This window comes from Eurosta solidaginis, chromosome 3 (genome assembly GCF_040869045.1).
Source record: "Eurosta solidaginis isolate ZX-2024a chromosome 3, ASM4086904v1, whole genome shotgun sequence".
In the NCBI taxonomy this organism is placed as follows: Eukaryota; Metazoa; Arthropoda; class Insecta; order Diptera; family Tephritidae; genus Eurosta; species Eurosta solidaginis.
In genome coordinates, this window is record NC_090321.1 from 102,896,592 (window position 1) to 102,911,939 (window position 15,348).

The 15,348-nt window shown below is 36.8% G+C and overlaps 1 long non-coding RNA gene across 2 annotated transcripts; it reads right to left on the reverse strand.

The window, feature by feature from the left end:
- Positions 1–2,287: 2,287 nt before the first annotated feature.
- On the reverse strand, positions 2,288–12,760 carry LOC137246565 (uncharacterized). Of its 2 annotated transcripts, none has more exons than XR_010951560.1 (4): positions 12,571–12,760; positions 12,305–12,494; positions 12,003–12,228; positions 2,288–2,731 (listed from the first exon to the last, which is right to left on the reverse strand). It is a non-coding gene; the product is annotated as an uncharacterized lncRNA (long non-coding RNA). The 2 variants fall into 2 exon arrangements; XR_010951559.1 differs by having other exon boundaries at positions 12,003–12,232.
- Positions 12,761–15,348: the final 2,588 nt, after the last annotated feature.

Sequence of the window (15,348 nt, forward strand, 5' to 3'; positions counted from 1 at the left end):
ATATATATTTTTTTTTGTGATTTCGGCCCCATTTTAACAGCTAGAAGCTTCAAATTTCACTAAATGCTTACGTGTATAGCATATATTGTTGTCTGAAAAAATCATAGAGACCGGTGGTATATATAGTATATATCTCATACAACCGATTGTTCAGATAAGAAACTTTGCGCAATTTCTGCCCCATTTTAACAGCTAGGAGCTTCAAATTTCACCAAATGCTTACGTATATAGCATAAATTGTTGTCTGAAAAAATCATAGAGATCGGTGGTATATATATTATATACCCCATATAAACTGTAATTTTTGCCCCTTTTTTACGGCTAGAAGCTTCAAAATTCATCAGATTTCATGAAATAGTTACGTTTACGTCATATATTGTTGAAATACGTGATTCGTAGTCATAGTTTTTACACGCAGACCACAAAAAACCTGAAACTTTGCATCCTCACACACAGTACCTACCTGTTTTTTATTTTATATTTATCTTAAAAATCGTTTAGGTATGTAGATCTGTTCACTATATATTTCTTATCTTATACATCCGATTATTCGGAGATTACGAACGGGATAAGATTATTGTTCAGCCCCATTCATGAAAGGTATGAAGTCTTCGGCACAGCCGAAGACAGTCCCGTTCTTACTTGTTTATCATTAGCTTTGTTTTGGGTGTTTGGCAAAACTGGCATTGTATCATATGATGAAATATTTTACCCTTTTAGGTGCCGTGTGTTTCGCTGATACACTTCCCCTGTGCTTAACTTGACCAAGTAAGATCTCGGCATATTTAGTTTTTCAATAATTACACCTTCTACCCATTCATTTTTAGCCCACACCCACACCTTTTGCCCCTCCTTAAACATTTGTTTTTGTTTTGTCTGTCTATCAAAATACTTTTTATTTTGTGCATTTTGTTTTCCAACCTCCTCTGCACCTCCAAAGCACCTCTGTAACTATTTTCGGCTTTAAAAATTCCTCTGAAATTGGGATTCGGGTTCGAGTTATGCGCGACATCAACAGTTGTGCAGGTGAGGCATCCATGCCTTTCACAGGGGTGTTTCTATACTCTAAAAGCGCCAAATTTAAGTCGCTCTTGGAATCCGAGCATTTTTTAAGTAATTTTTTGGTTATTTGTACTCCCTTTTCTGCAAAACCTCTGCTTTGTGAATAATTTGGTGAACAGAAGATGACTTTGAGTTCATATTCTTTGCTAAAACTTGTAAACTCATTGCTGTTAAAAGGATTGTTGTCCGAAACAAAATATTTTGGTATTCCAAAAGTCGCAAATACGGTCTTAAGGGCTGAAATTACTTCGACAGCGGACTTACTTTTTATGTTTAAAACTTGAATCCATTTCGAATACGAATCAACGAGTACGAGATAACTTTTCCCTAAAAACATTGCTATATCTGCGAAAACCCTTTCAAATGGGACAGACGGAGTTTCGTGACTTATCAGAGGTTCTTTCTGTGCCGCGTAAGCGTATTTCTGACATATTTTGCACTGGGATACGTATGAGTCTATGTCATTATTTATGCACACCTAGTAAAAAATCATTCAAGCCCTTTTTTTTCATTTTTTCACTACCTGAATGGGACACATGTAACCAATTCAGGACAACATTTTGCAGGCTTTTGGATACCACTATTTTTTCACCCAATAAAACTAAGCCTCCTTCACAAATAATATCATTTTTAAGTCTACTTAAGTATTTTAGACATGGCGATAAACAATTTTTTGTCTTAGGCCAACCTATTTTAAAATATTTCAATACTTCTTTTAGGTCGGAATCCTTCTGAGTCTCATTTTCAAATAGTTTTCGCTTTTCATCCGACATACTTATATGATGAATGCAACCCTCCAAATTTATTTCATCTTTTTTATTGAGTCTCATCCCTACAAGACAGGTACCCGTTACCTAATCGATTACTTAATCGTTACCAATAACTTGGTCACCAATTATCGTCTTAATGACTTTTACATTGCTGTCGTGAAAAAGGTAACGCATGCGCTCTCTCAAAATAGTGTACGTGTGACTCGCTTTCTCGCTCTTACTTATTATGTTTTCGACATTCCTTCTCGATCGATGTTATTTACATTTTGAAGTTACTTCATTAGGTATGTTTTCGTTATCGCTAACCAACACATATGCAACAACAACAACACGGGTAACTGGCCTATCGGTTACCCGTACCGGTTACCTTCTGTCAATTCGCTTTTTATATGAATGAAACGCGTCCCTTTTGTTTAAATAATATTTAATTATGAATAAATTATGTATTCAATGGTTTTTACAAATAATTTCCTTAATTTTCTAGTAAACCTTACATATGTGCATATTTATATGTACAAACTACATATGTAAAGACATAAACTCATTCGTAGTCGTGCCCTTTCTGAAACCATTTTGAGTTTCGAAGCTCACACTGATGGTGCTCAATTTTTCCTGCGCGGGTGGTGTTGTTAGTATCAGTTTGCATAGATATGAGTGTTGTAGATATAATACCGGAATATATGCAGCCCCATTTCGTGCTATCAAAGTCGATTTGCAGGTGATGTTGAGCCTTTGAACTTGACCCTTTCCCATAATATGCGTGGTAGGGCCTTATATGTGATACTAAAAAGGCCGAGGGACAGTTGTCGCAGTTTTCTTGTAGTTTGAGCTCTTAATGTACGTTCTTCTTACATCCACAGCTGGAATATTGCTATGCCCACATCGTCAAGTCGAATTACCTAGAATGAAAAAGAAACGAATATCAGTAAAGATAGATAATAAGTTTTTAATATAACCGGAAGTGCTTGATAAATACAAGATACTCAAGGGGATTTTAGATAACCAGAATCAGGACCTGTAAAGTAAATTCAAGTGAACCTCCACCATGCCAAGGCATCTTTCGGTAGCGGGGGTACCCGAAGATTATAACAAGGGATAATTGATAGATGTTGGGGTAATAGATAGTAAATTAGGCGTGCTGCAAAAACATAAACGAATAAATGCAGATGACTGTTTAATCCATTATGCGAAGATCTTTGAATGGATGTGCAAATTGAAACGGGCAAAGTACTGCTAAAACTGCTTTCCCCGAGTAACCCGGGAACGAATTGATATGATTACGTCTATTCTCCTTTAGCAGCAGTGCCGAGCACCAATTCCCTTTTGGACAGGAAAGTAAACGTTTGGTTGTCTGCAAGTTTATCATATGCCAGTACAGAAGATACTCGTTTGCTGGATCTGAGCAGTACATCTAATTTTCCCAGATTTTCTGGGCTCAGCGAGGGTATCCTCCTGAATGGTGCATGTGTACCCTGCTGCCTTGTCTGGCCGCTCACCCAGCAACACCAGGTACGACGGAACTTGCCTTGCGACACCCAAAGTGCACTCACGCTTCTCATGGCTCCAGCGGGTTAGTGGGCTTAGAGTATACCCGTGGTAGCTATGCCTGTCGTAAGAGGCGCCTAAAATACCAAATTGATTCAAGGGGTTTTGTAGCGCAATCCTTTCAATGGGTTGCCAGCGCAATATATAGCCTCTCCAACCCAATTGTCAACGTCACCTACCCGTGGCGAATCCTGTTTCTTTAACAGCCGAGGCTCTGGCGACCTCATGTTCCTTATGGATCTACATTTGAAGGCGCTTAGTTAGCTGACATCGCTTACTTAACCGGTAGATTCTAAAGTACAAACCAAAACACAAAATATAGGTTAGGTTGAAGTGGCCGGTTCATAAGGATCTCACATAGACTGAATGAGTCCGTATTGTTACCAGAAGTTTGTTTTAATGACCAAGCTGAAAACCCTATCAAGAACCAGGACCTATGTTATAAAAAAACTCCGTCCTCTTGACAAATACTCGAGACAATAAAAACATCAAACAAAAATATATGTTTACATGAATCCGAAATCGTAAAGTTTTCGTGGTAACACTGATGAAGGTTCATCTTCAAAAAGCCTTCCAACAATACCACCAACTCTGTATCAAAGTCTGGATTATTTAAACGACTTCGATATCGGTACCGTGAATAATGAGTTTTTGCGATCTGAAGAATTTAACGAAATAATTCGTCGAGGTCATCAAAAGTGCCCTGTTATTTTTCCACGTGATTGTCATGACGAGGCATTTCCTACCTCGTTGTTAAACAGAATCTTGCCAAATGGAGAGAAAGTGGAGCGTCACTGGTTGGTGTGGAGTGCCAGTAGCAATGCTTTTTATTGCCTACCATGTCGTCTGGTAAGCACCAATACTTTAAATCGACCTAAAATTTGTTGTCCTGGCGAATAGTCGAAATTCCAGGTATGGAAGAAGCTATACGCTAAACTGCCATCACACGAAATTACTGAAGATCACATTAAATATTATATTCAGTGGCGATCTTTACAAAACCTAATTCGAAAGGAGGCTACAATTGATACACTTATCAATGAACAGCTAATCACTGAAACTCAAAAGTGGAAAGAAATTTTATATAGAATTTTGGAAACTATTTTTTTTTTCAAAAAGCGAAAGGATGGACATTTTTTGGGCATCTAAGGTCTCATAAGCCATTATGATCCGATACTTAGAGATCATTTGGAGAAATTTAGGATTTCACAATAGCAGCACAAACGTTTACAAGTTCACTATCTTTCCCCAGACATTCAGAACGAGTTTATAGATATTTGTGCAAAGCATGTGAGGGAAACTATATTAGATCAAGGCTAGAAAGCTAAGTATTTTGCTATTATCGTTGATGCTATGCTTGATGCTAGTCACGTTGACTACGTTCATTTTGCGCTCACTCCATTTCAATTCGAAAGCAACAAATTTACAATTCCAGAACAGATTTTGGCTTTCGTGAATTGTAACCAAAAAACTGCTCAGAAAATCGCTGATCTAATTTGCCATACATGATTGAAGATTGTCGTGCACAAGGGTACGATAACGGCGCCAATATGAAAGGAGCTTACAACGGAGCACTACGTCACATTCTCGACAAAAACTCGAATGCTGATTTCTCGCCTTGTGCAACCCGCAGCTATGATAGCGTTTTCTTTTCTGGATAAAGTTTTACGCAAGCATTGTTGTTCTATTCTAAATAAAATTAAAGAAAAAAAAAACTTTTTAAAAATAAGCTTTTATTATTTTGGTTAATAAAATTAACTAAAAAGTAAACAATAAATTGACTCTAAAGAAATATAACACTTTATAAGTTCATTGTAAGCTTAAACGATAATTAGGCTTTTTCGTCTGCGACAAAAAAATTCTATATTGTACATAATTATATATTTTTAACATTAAAACTTTACACCTAAATTATTAAATCTTACAGTTTATATCACAGTCCTAATTGTTCTAATAAAAAACGTGTTAAATTTTGATGGTATAATTAAGAACATTTAGGATCTCCTTTTCTTGCTATCGCAATGTAACACGCTTTTATTAGAACAATTAGGACTGTGATATAAACTGTAAGATTTAATAATTTAGGTGTAAAGTTTTAATGTTAAAAATATATAATTATGTACAATATAGAATTTTTTTGTCGCAGACGAAAAAGCCTAATTATCGTTTAAGCTTACAATGAACTTATAAAGTGTTATATTTCTTTAGAGTCAATTTATTGTTTACTTTTTAGTTAATTTTATTAACCAAAATAATAAAAGCTTATTTTTAAAAAAGTTTTTTTTTCTTTAATTTTATTTTTTACTTTTTAATTCGTTTTATTAACAAGTAATAGAAGCTTGTTCTTATAAAAGCTTTAAATATAAGTATAGGGGGTGAAACAAAAACACATATATCAGTTACATCTGCGTATAATGCGTATTGGAATTTATTAGTACACATTTTATGCGCAGCAACTTCAGAGGTGTATTTAAAGTTTAAAGCATTGTAAATATAAGTATTGAAGTCATGAGCCTGGGCATTCGCGCAATTTTAGTGATGTAAATTGCATGGCGCCAGCGCCAATGCGGTGCCAGCTCAATGGTAGCTCATTGACGAAATTACTCCAAGCGAATTTTTGACGCTTCTTAGTAGTGAGTGCGTAGTACATTTTACTTACGCTATTGAGTGAAACGACTTTTGTGTGTCAGGCACGAGTTTGGTGTTATTGGCGCTACTGGCAGTGATGACACTGAGCTGTTGACGGTAGCGCTGGTAGTTCAGATTTTGAATCAGAGAAAGAATTGATGACCCGTGTGAATTATTATGGCTTTGGCCGTGTAAATTATTATGGTGTATTTGTATATTTTAGATTTAATGCACAATTAATATTTGTGTGTTTGAGCGGCCAAATAATAACAGTAGTATTGCTAAAGTGCTGCTTAGTTGATGGAATGTCGCTAATTTCTTAGCGATGATCAGCAGATTGTCAATATTTCGTTCAACGGACGCGCGAAATTGCCACATCTGCTCAAATTTTCCAAAGATTTTCCATTCTTGATTTAACTTAAGCTGTTATGCCAATATTTTTCAGCCAGCTTTTTTCAAATAGGTAATTTTTCCAAAAGCAAAATAAATTACAGAAAAGATTACAGGGTTAAACAGCCTAATTCAGCTATGTTGGTTATACACAGAAATACAACAGAGGGTTGTGTCTCCGCTTTTCGCAAGCGATGAGATTCACCACGCGTGACACGTGATTCACCACGTCCAAATATCACAATCCACGGATAGGTACCGGCGTGTTTGTATGGGACTTAGGCTGTTATGCCAAAGTAAATACAAATCTTTACCGATAACTGTGTTATCGATTAATTTATCGAATTCTAACAAAGTAATATTGCATTGTCATCGGAGTTATACATGTGTGCAAAATTTCAGCTCAATCGGACACCGGGAAGTGTATCAAATTTAACTTGCAAGATTCCATTACAGACAACAAAAGTGAAAGTAAATAAAAGCTTATAATAAATTGACTCTAAAGAAATATAACAATTTATAAGTTCATTGTAAGCTTAAACGATAATTAGGCTTTTTCGTCTGCGACAAAAAAATTCTATATTGTACATAATTATATATTTTTAACATTAAAACTTTACACCTAAATTATTAAATCTTACAGTTTATATCACAGTCCTAATTGTTCTAATAAAAAACGTGTTAAATTTTGATGGTATAATTAAGAACATTTAGGATCTCCTTTTCTTGCTATCGCAATGTAACACGCTTTTATTAGAACAATTAGGACTGTGATATAAACTGTAAGATTTAATAATTTAGGTGTAAAGTTTTAATGTTAAAAATATATAATTATGTACAATATAGAATTTTTTTGTCGCAGACGAAAAAGCCTAATTATCGTTTAAGCTTACAATGAACTTATAAAGTGTTATATTTCTTTAGAGTCAATTTATTGTTTACTTTTTAGTTAATTTTATTAACCAAAATAATAAAAGCTTATTTTTAAAAAAGTTTTTTTTCTTTAATTTTATTTTTTACTTTTTAGTTCGTTTTATTAACAAGTAATAGAAGCTTGTTCTTATAAAAGCTTTAAATATAAGTATAGGGGGTGAAACAAAAACACATATATCAGTTACATCTGCGTATAATGCGTATTGGAATTTATTAGTACACATTTTATGCGCAGCAACTTCAGAGGTGTATTTAAAGTTTAAAGCATTGTAAATATAAGTATTGAAGTCATGAGCCTGGGCATTCGCGCAATTTTAGTGATGTAAATTGCATGGCGCCAGCGCCAATGCGGTGCCAGCTCAATGGTAGCTCATTGACGAAATGACTCCAAGCGAATTTTTGACGCTACTTAGTAGTGAGTGCGTAGTACATTTTACTTGCGCTATTGAGTGAAACGACTTTTGTGTGTCAGGCACGAGTTTGGTGTTATTGGCGCTACTGGCAATGATGACACTGAGCTGTTGACGGTAGCGCTGGTAGTTCAGATTTTGAATCAGAGAAAGAATTGATGACCCGTGTGAATTATTATGGCTTTGGCCGTGTAAATTATTATGGTGTATTTGTATATTTTAGATTTAATGCACAATTAATATTTGTGTGTTTGAGCGGCCAAATAATAACAGTAGTATTGCTAAAGTGCTGCTTAGTTGATGGAATGTCGCTAATTTCTTAGCGATGATCAGCAGATTGTCAATATTTCGTTCAACGGACGCGCGAAATTGCCACATCTGCTCAAATTTTCCAAAGATTTTCCATTCTTGATTTAACTTAAGCTGTTATGCCAATATTTTTCAGCCAGCTTTTTTTAAATAGGTAATTTTTCCAAAAGCAAAATAAATTACAGAAAAGATTACAGGGTTAAACAGCCTTAAAAATTCAGCTATGTTGGTTATACACAGAAATACAACAGAGGGTTGTGTCTCCGCTTTTCGCAAGCGATGAGATTCACCACGCGTGACACGTGATTCACCACGTCCAAATATCACAATCCACGGATAGGTACCGGCGTGTTTGTATGGGACTTAGGCTGTTATGCCAAAGTAAATACAAATCTTTACCGATAACTGTGTTATCGATTAATTTATCGAATTATAACAAAGTAATATTGCATTGTCATCGGAGTTATACATGTGTGCAAAATTTCAGCTCAATCGGACACCGGGAAGTGTATCAAATTTAACTTGCAAGATTCCATTACAGACAACAAAAGTGAAAGTAAATAAAAGCTTATAAAAACAGGCAACGCCTGGATAGGTGAGGTTGACAATTAGGTTTGGGGAAGCTATATATTGCGCTGGCAACCTGCAGGGTTGCGCTACACAGCCCCTGGAATCTGATATTTTAGTCCCCTCTTACGCATACGACAGGCATTCCTACCGCGGGTATATTCTGACCCCCTAACCCGATGGGGGTAGGGTATTACCATTTACTTAGGCAACAATTTATTTCAGAAAAGAAAACGCTATCAATTTATGTGGTGTTGATGCTGAAGAATGTTGTACGGCTGCAATTATTTTCTTCGGCAGCACTCCACAACGATGTGACATCCTCAAAAAAAATGTACCTAGCTCTCTTCATAGTCTTTCAGCCAAAAGCCAAATTTGACTGCGCAAGCATACGGCGATGTTACCGGCATTCTCAAGTACATCAACAAGTTCGAATGTATCTTGCTGTCCTCAATTTCGTTCAAAACCATACCATTAATGAAAGAAGCGTGGTCCTCCAAGCGAGAGCCGCCACCACAGATTTTGAGGTCCGACATCTAGATGCCTTATTAGCTGATTTGAAGTTGATCAAGAACCAATGGGAAAAAATTTTAAACGAATGCAAAACAGTTGCTATTCAACTGAACATCTCGCCAAAGTTTCCGGACATTCGAAAGAGAAAACCCAAAAGGCGTTCTGAAGATAATTTAAATGAGATGATTACGGATGATTCAGAGTCTGATTTCAAAAACAATACACTCTTGGTGATCGTTGATTCGGTAATTATTGGCATTACTGAACGATTTGCAGTTATGAGAAATTTGAACGAAAAGTTTTCCTCTTTGTGGCAATTTAAGACGTGGATGAAACTACGGTTCGGGCGAGTGCAGCAAAATTTATCGAAAAATACAAGTCGGATATTTCTTAAAGCTTAGAATTTGAAGTAGTTCACTTGAAACACATTTACGAAGCAAATTTTGATAAAGGTCTGTCACCATTGGAATTGCTAAATGGCGTCTATTTTCAAAATATGTATACAATTTTCCCCCAACTTTTGTATTGGTTTACGTACCTTTTGCACTTTACCTGTCACTGTTTCTAGTGCAGAACGTTCCTTCAGCGTCCTTTCAAGAATGAAAGACTTTCATAGATCGTGTTCATCTAAAGAGCGAGTTTTAGGACTTGCCACACTTTGTGTTGCATCCGTTTTGGCAAGACAGTTAAATTTTGATATTATTATAAAAAATTTTGCAGCGAAAAAAGCAAGTAAAGCCACTCTTTGATATCCGAACATTCTATATTGAATAATTAAAATTTATAATCATCATTAAACTTATCAGAAATGTATGAAAATGTTACCAAATAACTAGAAAAGATTATTTCAAACAATATGTGGCTGTTAAAAGAGAATTTTATTTCTACGTTTCAATAAAATAAAACAAATACTAAATATTCTGTGTTAATTTTATTGTCAGCTCTTAGCCAAAAATCATTTAGTTGATGTGGCAAAAATTTTTTTTGATGTAATCCATCAATAATGATTTATGAATGAAACGTCATTAATTCACGTTAATCAAATGTATTAGTGGATTTTTTATAGGGAGCCCGTAAATTTTTTTTAGTCCCTCGCCCGGATTTTCTCTCTGCGCCCCTGGTTCCAAGACGCCAGAGGGGATTGAAGCCAGAGTCTCCGGACCCAGAGCCAAAATATCAGTACCTCTAAAAGCACATACGAGCAGCTTTCAAGCGGAAGTATTCGCCATATGTTGGTGCGCTAAGCTGAACCTTCAACGCTGATACTCCAATGAAACAATTGCCATACTCAGTCAGACAGTCAGGCCCCACTAAAGGCAATTGTGGCGTTCGAAATAAAGTCAGCACTGGTCCTTGGGTGCACAACGTAGTACTGTTGCACTGGGTCCCAGGCCACAGGGGAGTACAGGGTAATGAGCAGGCGGACTCTAGTGTTTAGTTTGTTGCGTCCCTCCCACAAATTATCATCCTCCCAGCAGATCCATACAGCGGGTCTGCGCCATACTCTCCTCCTCCGGGAAGGTATCGAACCCAATCCGTGTCCTTCTCCTGACCCCGGTCACGAGAAATGGTTTTGCTGCGTTTGCCGGAAAAGAATCTTTTTAGGACGTTGTCAGTGTGTGACGTGCAAGGGATGGTTGCATCGGACAGGTTGCTCTGGGCTTGATCCCAAAACCCGACGTCCTCGTAACTTTTACAAATCTTTTGTGGCTTCTTTTTGTTAACGCCCTCATTACATTATGAGAAAATACGGCAACTGAGAACACAGCCGTATGAAGCTGAAAAACACATGCAGGTCCTGAGTAAACTCCACAAACAGGCGTCGGACCTCTATGCCAGGAATTGCCCGGTGAATCCTGTACTCAAAGAAAAAAACTAGCAGAGTAGGAACGCACTCTCCTTAAGGAAACGGGAGTCACTCTAGCCCAACACCGAAGAACACTGGAGCAATACGCCAGGTTTGAGACAATCTAAGTTACTGTTAGGAAGTTATAGCACAAGTCGCTACAGGGCAATAATAGACCTATCGAAAGATAATCGAAGAATCCCAAGAGCTTTCTTACAGGGCATTATAGACTGAGCAGCCGTATGCAGAAAGTGGGCATACTATCGAATAACACATGCCGATTTTGTGATCGATCAGCAGACGGCGGACCATATCCTCCAAGAATACGAAGCAATCTCAAAACGTAGGGCTAAGTTTATGGGCTCACCATGGCCAGTGCATTCCCACATTTAATCCCTCAAGCCAAGAACTCTGCTAGAGTTCATCAAAAAAGTCGGCTACGATGAGGTGCTGTGAAGGAGATGTGCAAGTCACTGTGCAATCCTCTATAAATTATCTATCTACGTTCCGGTAACAAGCACCATTGAGGTACTAACCCGACCATCTCCGGACCTATTGATATGACTACATTGAACCTTCTAGGGATTGAATATTAATAATGACCGCAATGAGAAAGTCTGCTAAAATTTACCATTCTCCATGGAATGCTACATATATAACTTCCCACGTTTTGAATCAGTAATGAAAAGAGCAAAATTTACTAAAATTTTAACTGGTTGTGGGTAAGGTGTTGATGTCGTCTCTTAACGCAATGTAATGGCAACGGTGACGCAGGGAAAATAATAAAAATCCTATAAATCTACTGATCATAATTAATTAATCCCTCCCTTTCTATGCAGTTGTATGCATACATACATATGGGTTTTGTTCTCCAAACGCTATTTAAAGAAATCAATTGGTATTTACATGAACTTCGAACTCTTTGGTATTTGCCTTCTTCAGTTGATTATCAACAAAAGCATGACAAATTATCACTAACAAATTCATATATGTTGTTTATATATTTAATATGGTAGGCAATTTACTTACCCTTTATGGTGCAATGATCCTGGACAATCGGGCCTGACTAGACGAGATTTATTTTGCTTTAACATAGCGTGCTTAACGTGAACCATATCATGTTAGGGCACAATTTCGATTATGCAACCAATCAAAAAATGTTGTGCTTGTAATACTACTATGATAGCAGCAGCAGCTCCCGGTGGCGGCACATAAACAATAGGTGCATGCGGATCAGTTGCATTTTTTGCTTCGGCTACCTATTCAATTTTAATTCACATTACATTATCTACTATTGCAATTTTTAATCAATACTAATCAATATAAATTACCGAAGCAAATACTGGCAAACCAAGATGCGTAGTTCCACCCTTTTTTGGGAAAATACATCCAACCAATTTTGTACCGTATTCCAAAGCATGTTGGTTGTGGAAAGTACCTTGTTTACCGGTAAATCCTTGGCAAATGACACGTGAATCTGCATTTAATTGTAGGTTTCTTGTTGTTTTGGCATATCCTGAGCTGAATCGCACCCCGGCAGAGATGATATATATTAGAATAATATAACATTTTTTTTATTATTTAAAAATACACATACGTATGAATGAAAAGCAGAGAGTAAATAATGTTGCTTTGGTTGTAGCGATAAGGACACTCCCCGGGAGCGATTTAGTATGACCACCTGAAACCTTCTAGGCCATCCCGTCGATTCTATACAACTTTCAGATTCTAAAAACGGATCTCGACACGCGTCTTTTCATACCAGCTTTGTTTAGGTTGTGCACTGTCTTGAAAACGTTACCTTTTTTAGTTTTGGAAATCGAATCTTCCAATTGGCGGCAAGAGGACTTGGCTGCCTCTAGTTAATGCGCCAGGTTAATTTAGAAGTGCCTAAACAGCTAACACACGTCACACCTAAAAGCACTTTTTTAGTTTTTTAGTTTAATTACCACAATTATAGCTTTTCATCGTTTTAAAATGTTTCACGGAATAATTATTAAATTGTCGTATTAAGATGACGCTGTCATTTCGATGACAGCAAGAAACGTCGATGTGTTAGTGGAGAGCGAAAAAAACTTTGAATGTGTGGGTGAACTAGTTACCTCCGTCTTGTAGGGATACGTTGGAGTCTCATTGACGGAATTTTATCAATACTTTTGTCAAAGAGGGGAACTAAAGGTTTATGGACTGTTTCAACCAAAACTTCACGCCCATATATAAAGTAATGGAATTTTTTACAAGCAAACAAAATTGCCAGAAGCTCTTTTTCAATTTGGCCATAATTTTTCTCTGTGTCACTTAGTGCACGTGACGCCCATGAAATTGGTTTTTTTATCTTGCAGTAGGCAAGCACCTATACCATACGAGCTAGCGTCAGTTTGGATGTAGTATTTACCAACAGATTTTTAATTTGGTTCATGCAATCCGTGTGTTTTTGCAACCCACTAAAGTGCACATTCTTCCGTAGCAACTCTCGAAGGGGTTCAGTTATGTTTGCCAAGTTTGGCAAAAAGTCCCGTAAATAATTTATCATTCCCAGTATTTTTTGTAGACCCACCTTGGAGTCAGGATTTTTTTAATTTTAAAAGAGATTCAATTCGGTTTTTATTAATTTCCAAGCAGTCCTTTGAAAGTGTAAATCCCATGTACTTCACTTTTGACAATCTGAACTGCAGTTTGTCTTTGTTAAATTTTATATTATTTGTAGCAGCTACCTGCATCACCTTTTTACACATTTTGTCGTGCTGCTCTAAAGACTTTGAAAAGATAAGTAAGTCGTCAAAATAAAGAATACGCCTTCTATGTTTCCAAAGAACTTTGTGGTATACCTCTGGAATATCATTGGAGCAGGTTTAAGTCCAAAAGGAAGCCTCAAATACCGATACACCCCAAATGGAGTACTAAAAGAACAAATATAACTAGACTTTGTATCCAGTGGGATATGGAAATAGCCATCTTTAAGATGAAGAACCGAATACACGGTCATCCCTACAAACTTTGACCTAAGCTCTTCTAATGTCGGTATGTTAAATTGCTCTAAAACCAATGATCTATTTAACTCTTTAGGAGCAAGACAGATACGTATGCCATTATTTGGTTTTTCAACAATAACAATGTTTGCAGCCCATTCAATGGACTCTGGAACTGATTTAATAATCTCCATTTTCTCAAGTCGATTTAGTTCATCTCTTAGCGGCTGCATTAATTTTTGCGCAACTCTACGGGCTGGCTTAGCGATAGGTGTCGAACCTTTCTTTAATTTTAGAGAATAAGAACCTGGAAATTTTCCTATCCCAGAGAAAAGGTTTTTTACATTTGAAGCATCTCGTGATCTCCCCTATTTTTATTATTGTTCCTATATTGAACTTCTGCAACCCTCTTAATAAATTTCAATTCCTCACATGCTTCTCTTCCTAATAGTGGTACCACTCCGTGGTTTTCCTTAACAATAATAAATTTGTTAGATTTTTAACATTATTAACATCACATGTTAATTTTATCTCCCCTTTTACATCAATCTCATGCCCACCAAAAGCTTTTAGTGACACATTGCTTTTTTTCATAATATGATCCATCCCTAATTGCCTAATATTTTTTTCGGAGAGAATATTCTCATCCGCACCCGTATCCAACTTGAATCTAATGCTCTTGCCCTCAATCTTTATGTCACCGTACCACGCTTTCACTCCACCACCAACAGCAGCAACAACATCAAAATATTTCACTGCTTCTTCTTCTACGGAGCTGTTGTCATCACGGGAAGAAGAACTGTCGTCCATTTTGACGGCATTAATTTTTTTCTATTACGGTACTTACAGGCAGCACCAAAATGGTTAAGCCTTTTAAAAATAAACAAATTCCGTATACTAACTGCTTTTAAAAGTTATTATTGTGCAAGTTTTGCGATACAGTTTGCGTTATCAACAAAAGGTAAGTAAATGCGGAATTAATTTCACATTTCTCGACATATTAAAATAGAATGGCGTCATCAATTAATACCAATCAAAGGAGAAGCCGTACCACAGCCGAGCAGTTAAGTCGAATGGTGGACTTTTTAATGGAAACACCGGGATTAGCGGGTTCCAGATTTCTAAAGCGACATGGAAAAGCCGAATGTGATAAAAAATGGACTAAAATGGCGACAATGCTGAATAGCCTCGGTGGTGCTGTAAAAACTGTTGAGCAGTGGCGTACGGTAAGCGACCATTTGTACTTTAAAGGTATATCTAAACTAATTTTGTTTTAAAAAAGGTATGGAGAGATCTAAAAAGCCGTACAAGTCTAAAAGTTCGTGACAGGAATAGCAAGCAGGCAATGACAGGTAACAATCCTATATATGAACAGCGGCCCACTGAACTTGAGAGGCGCGTAATTG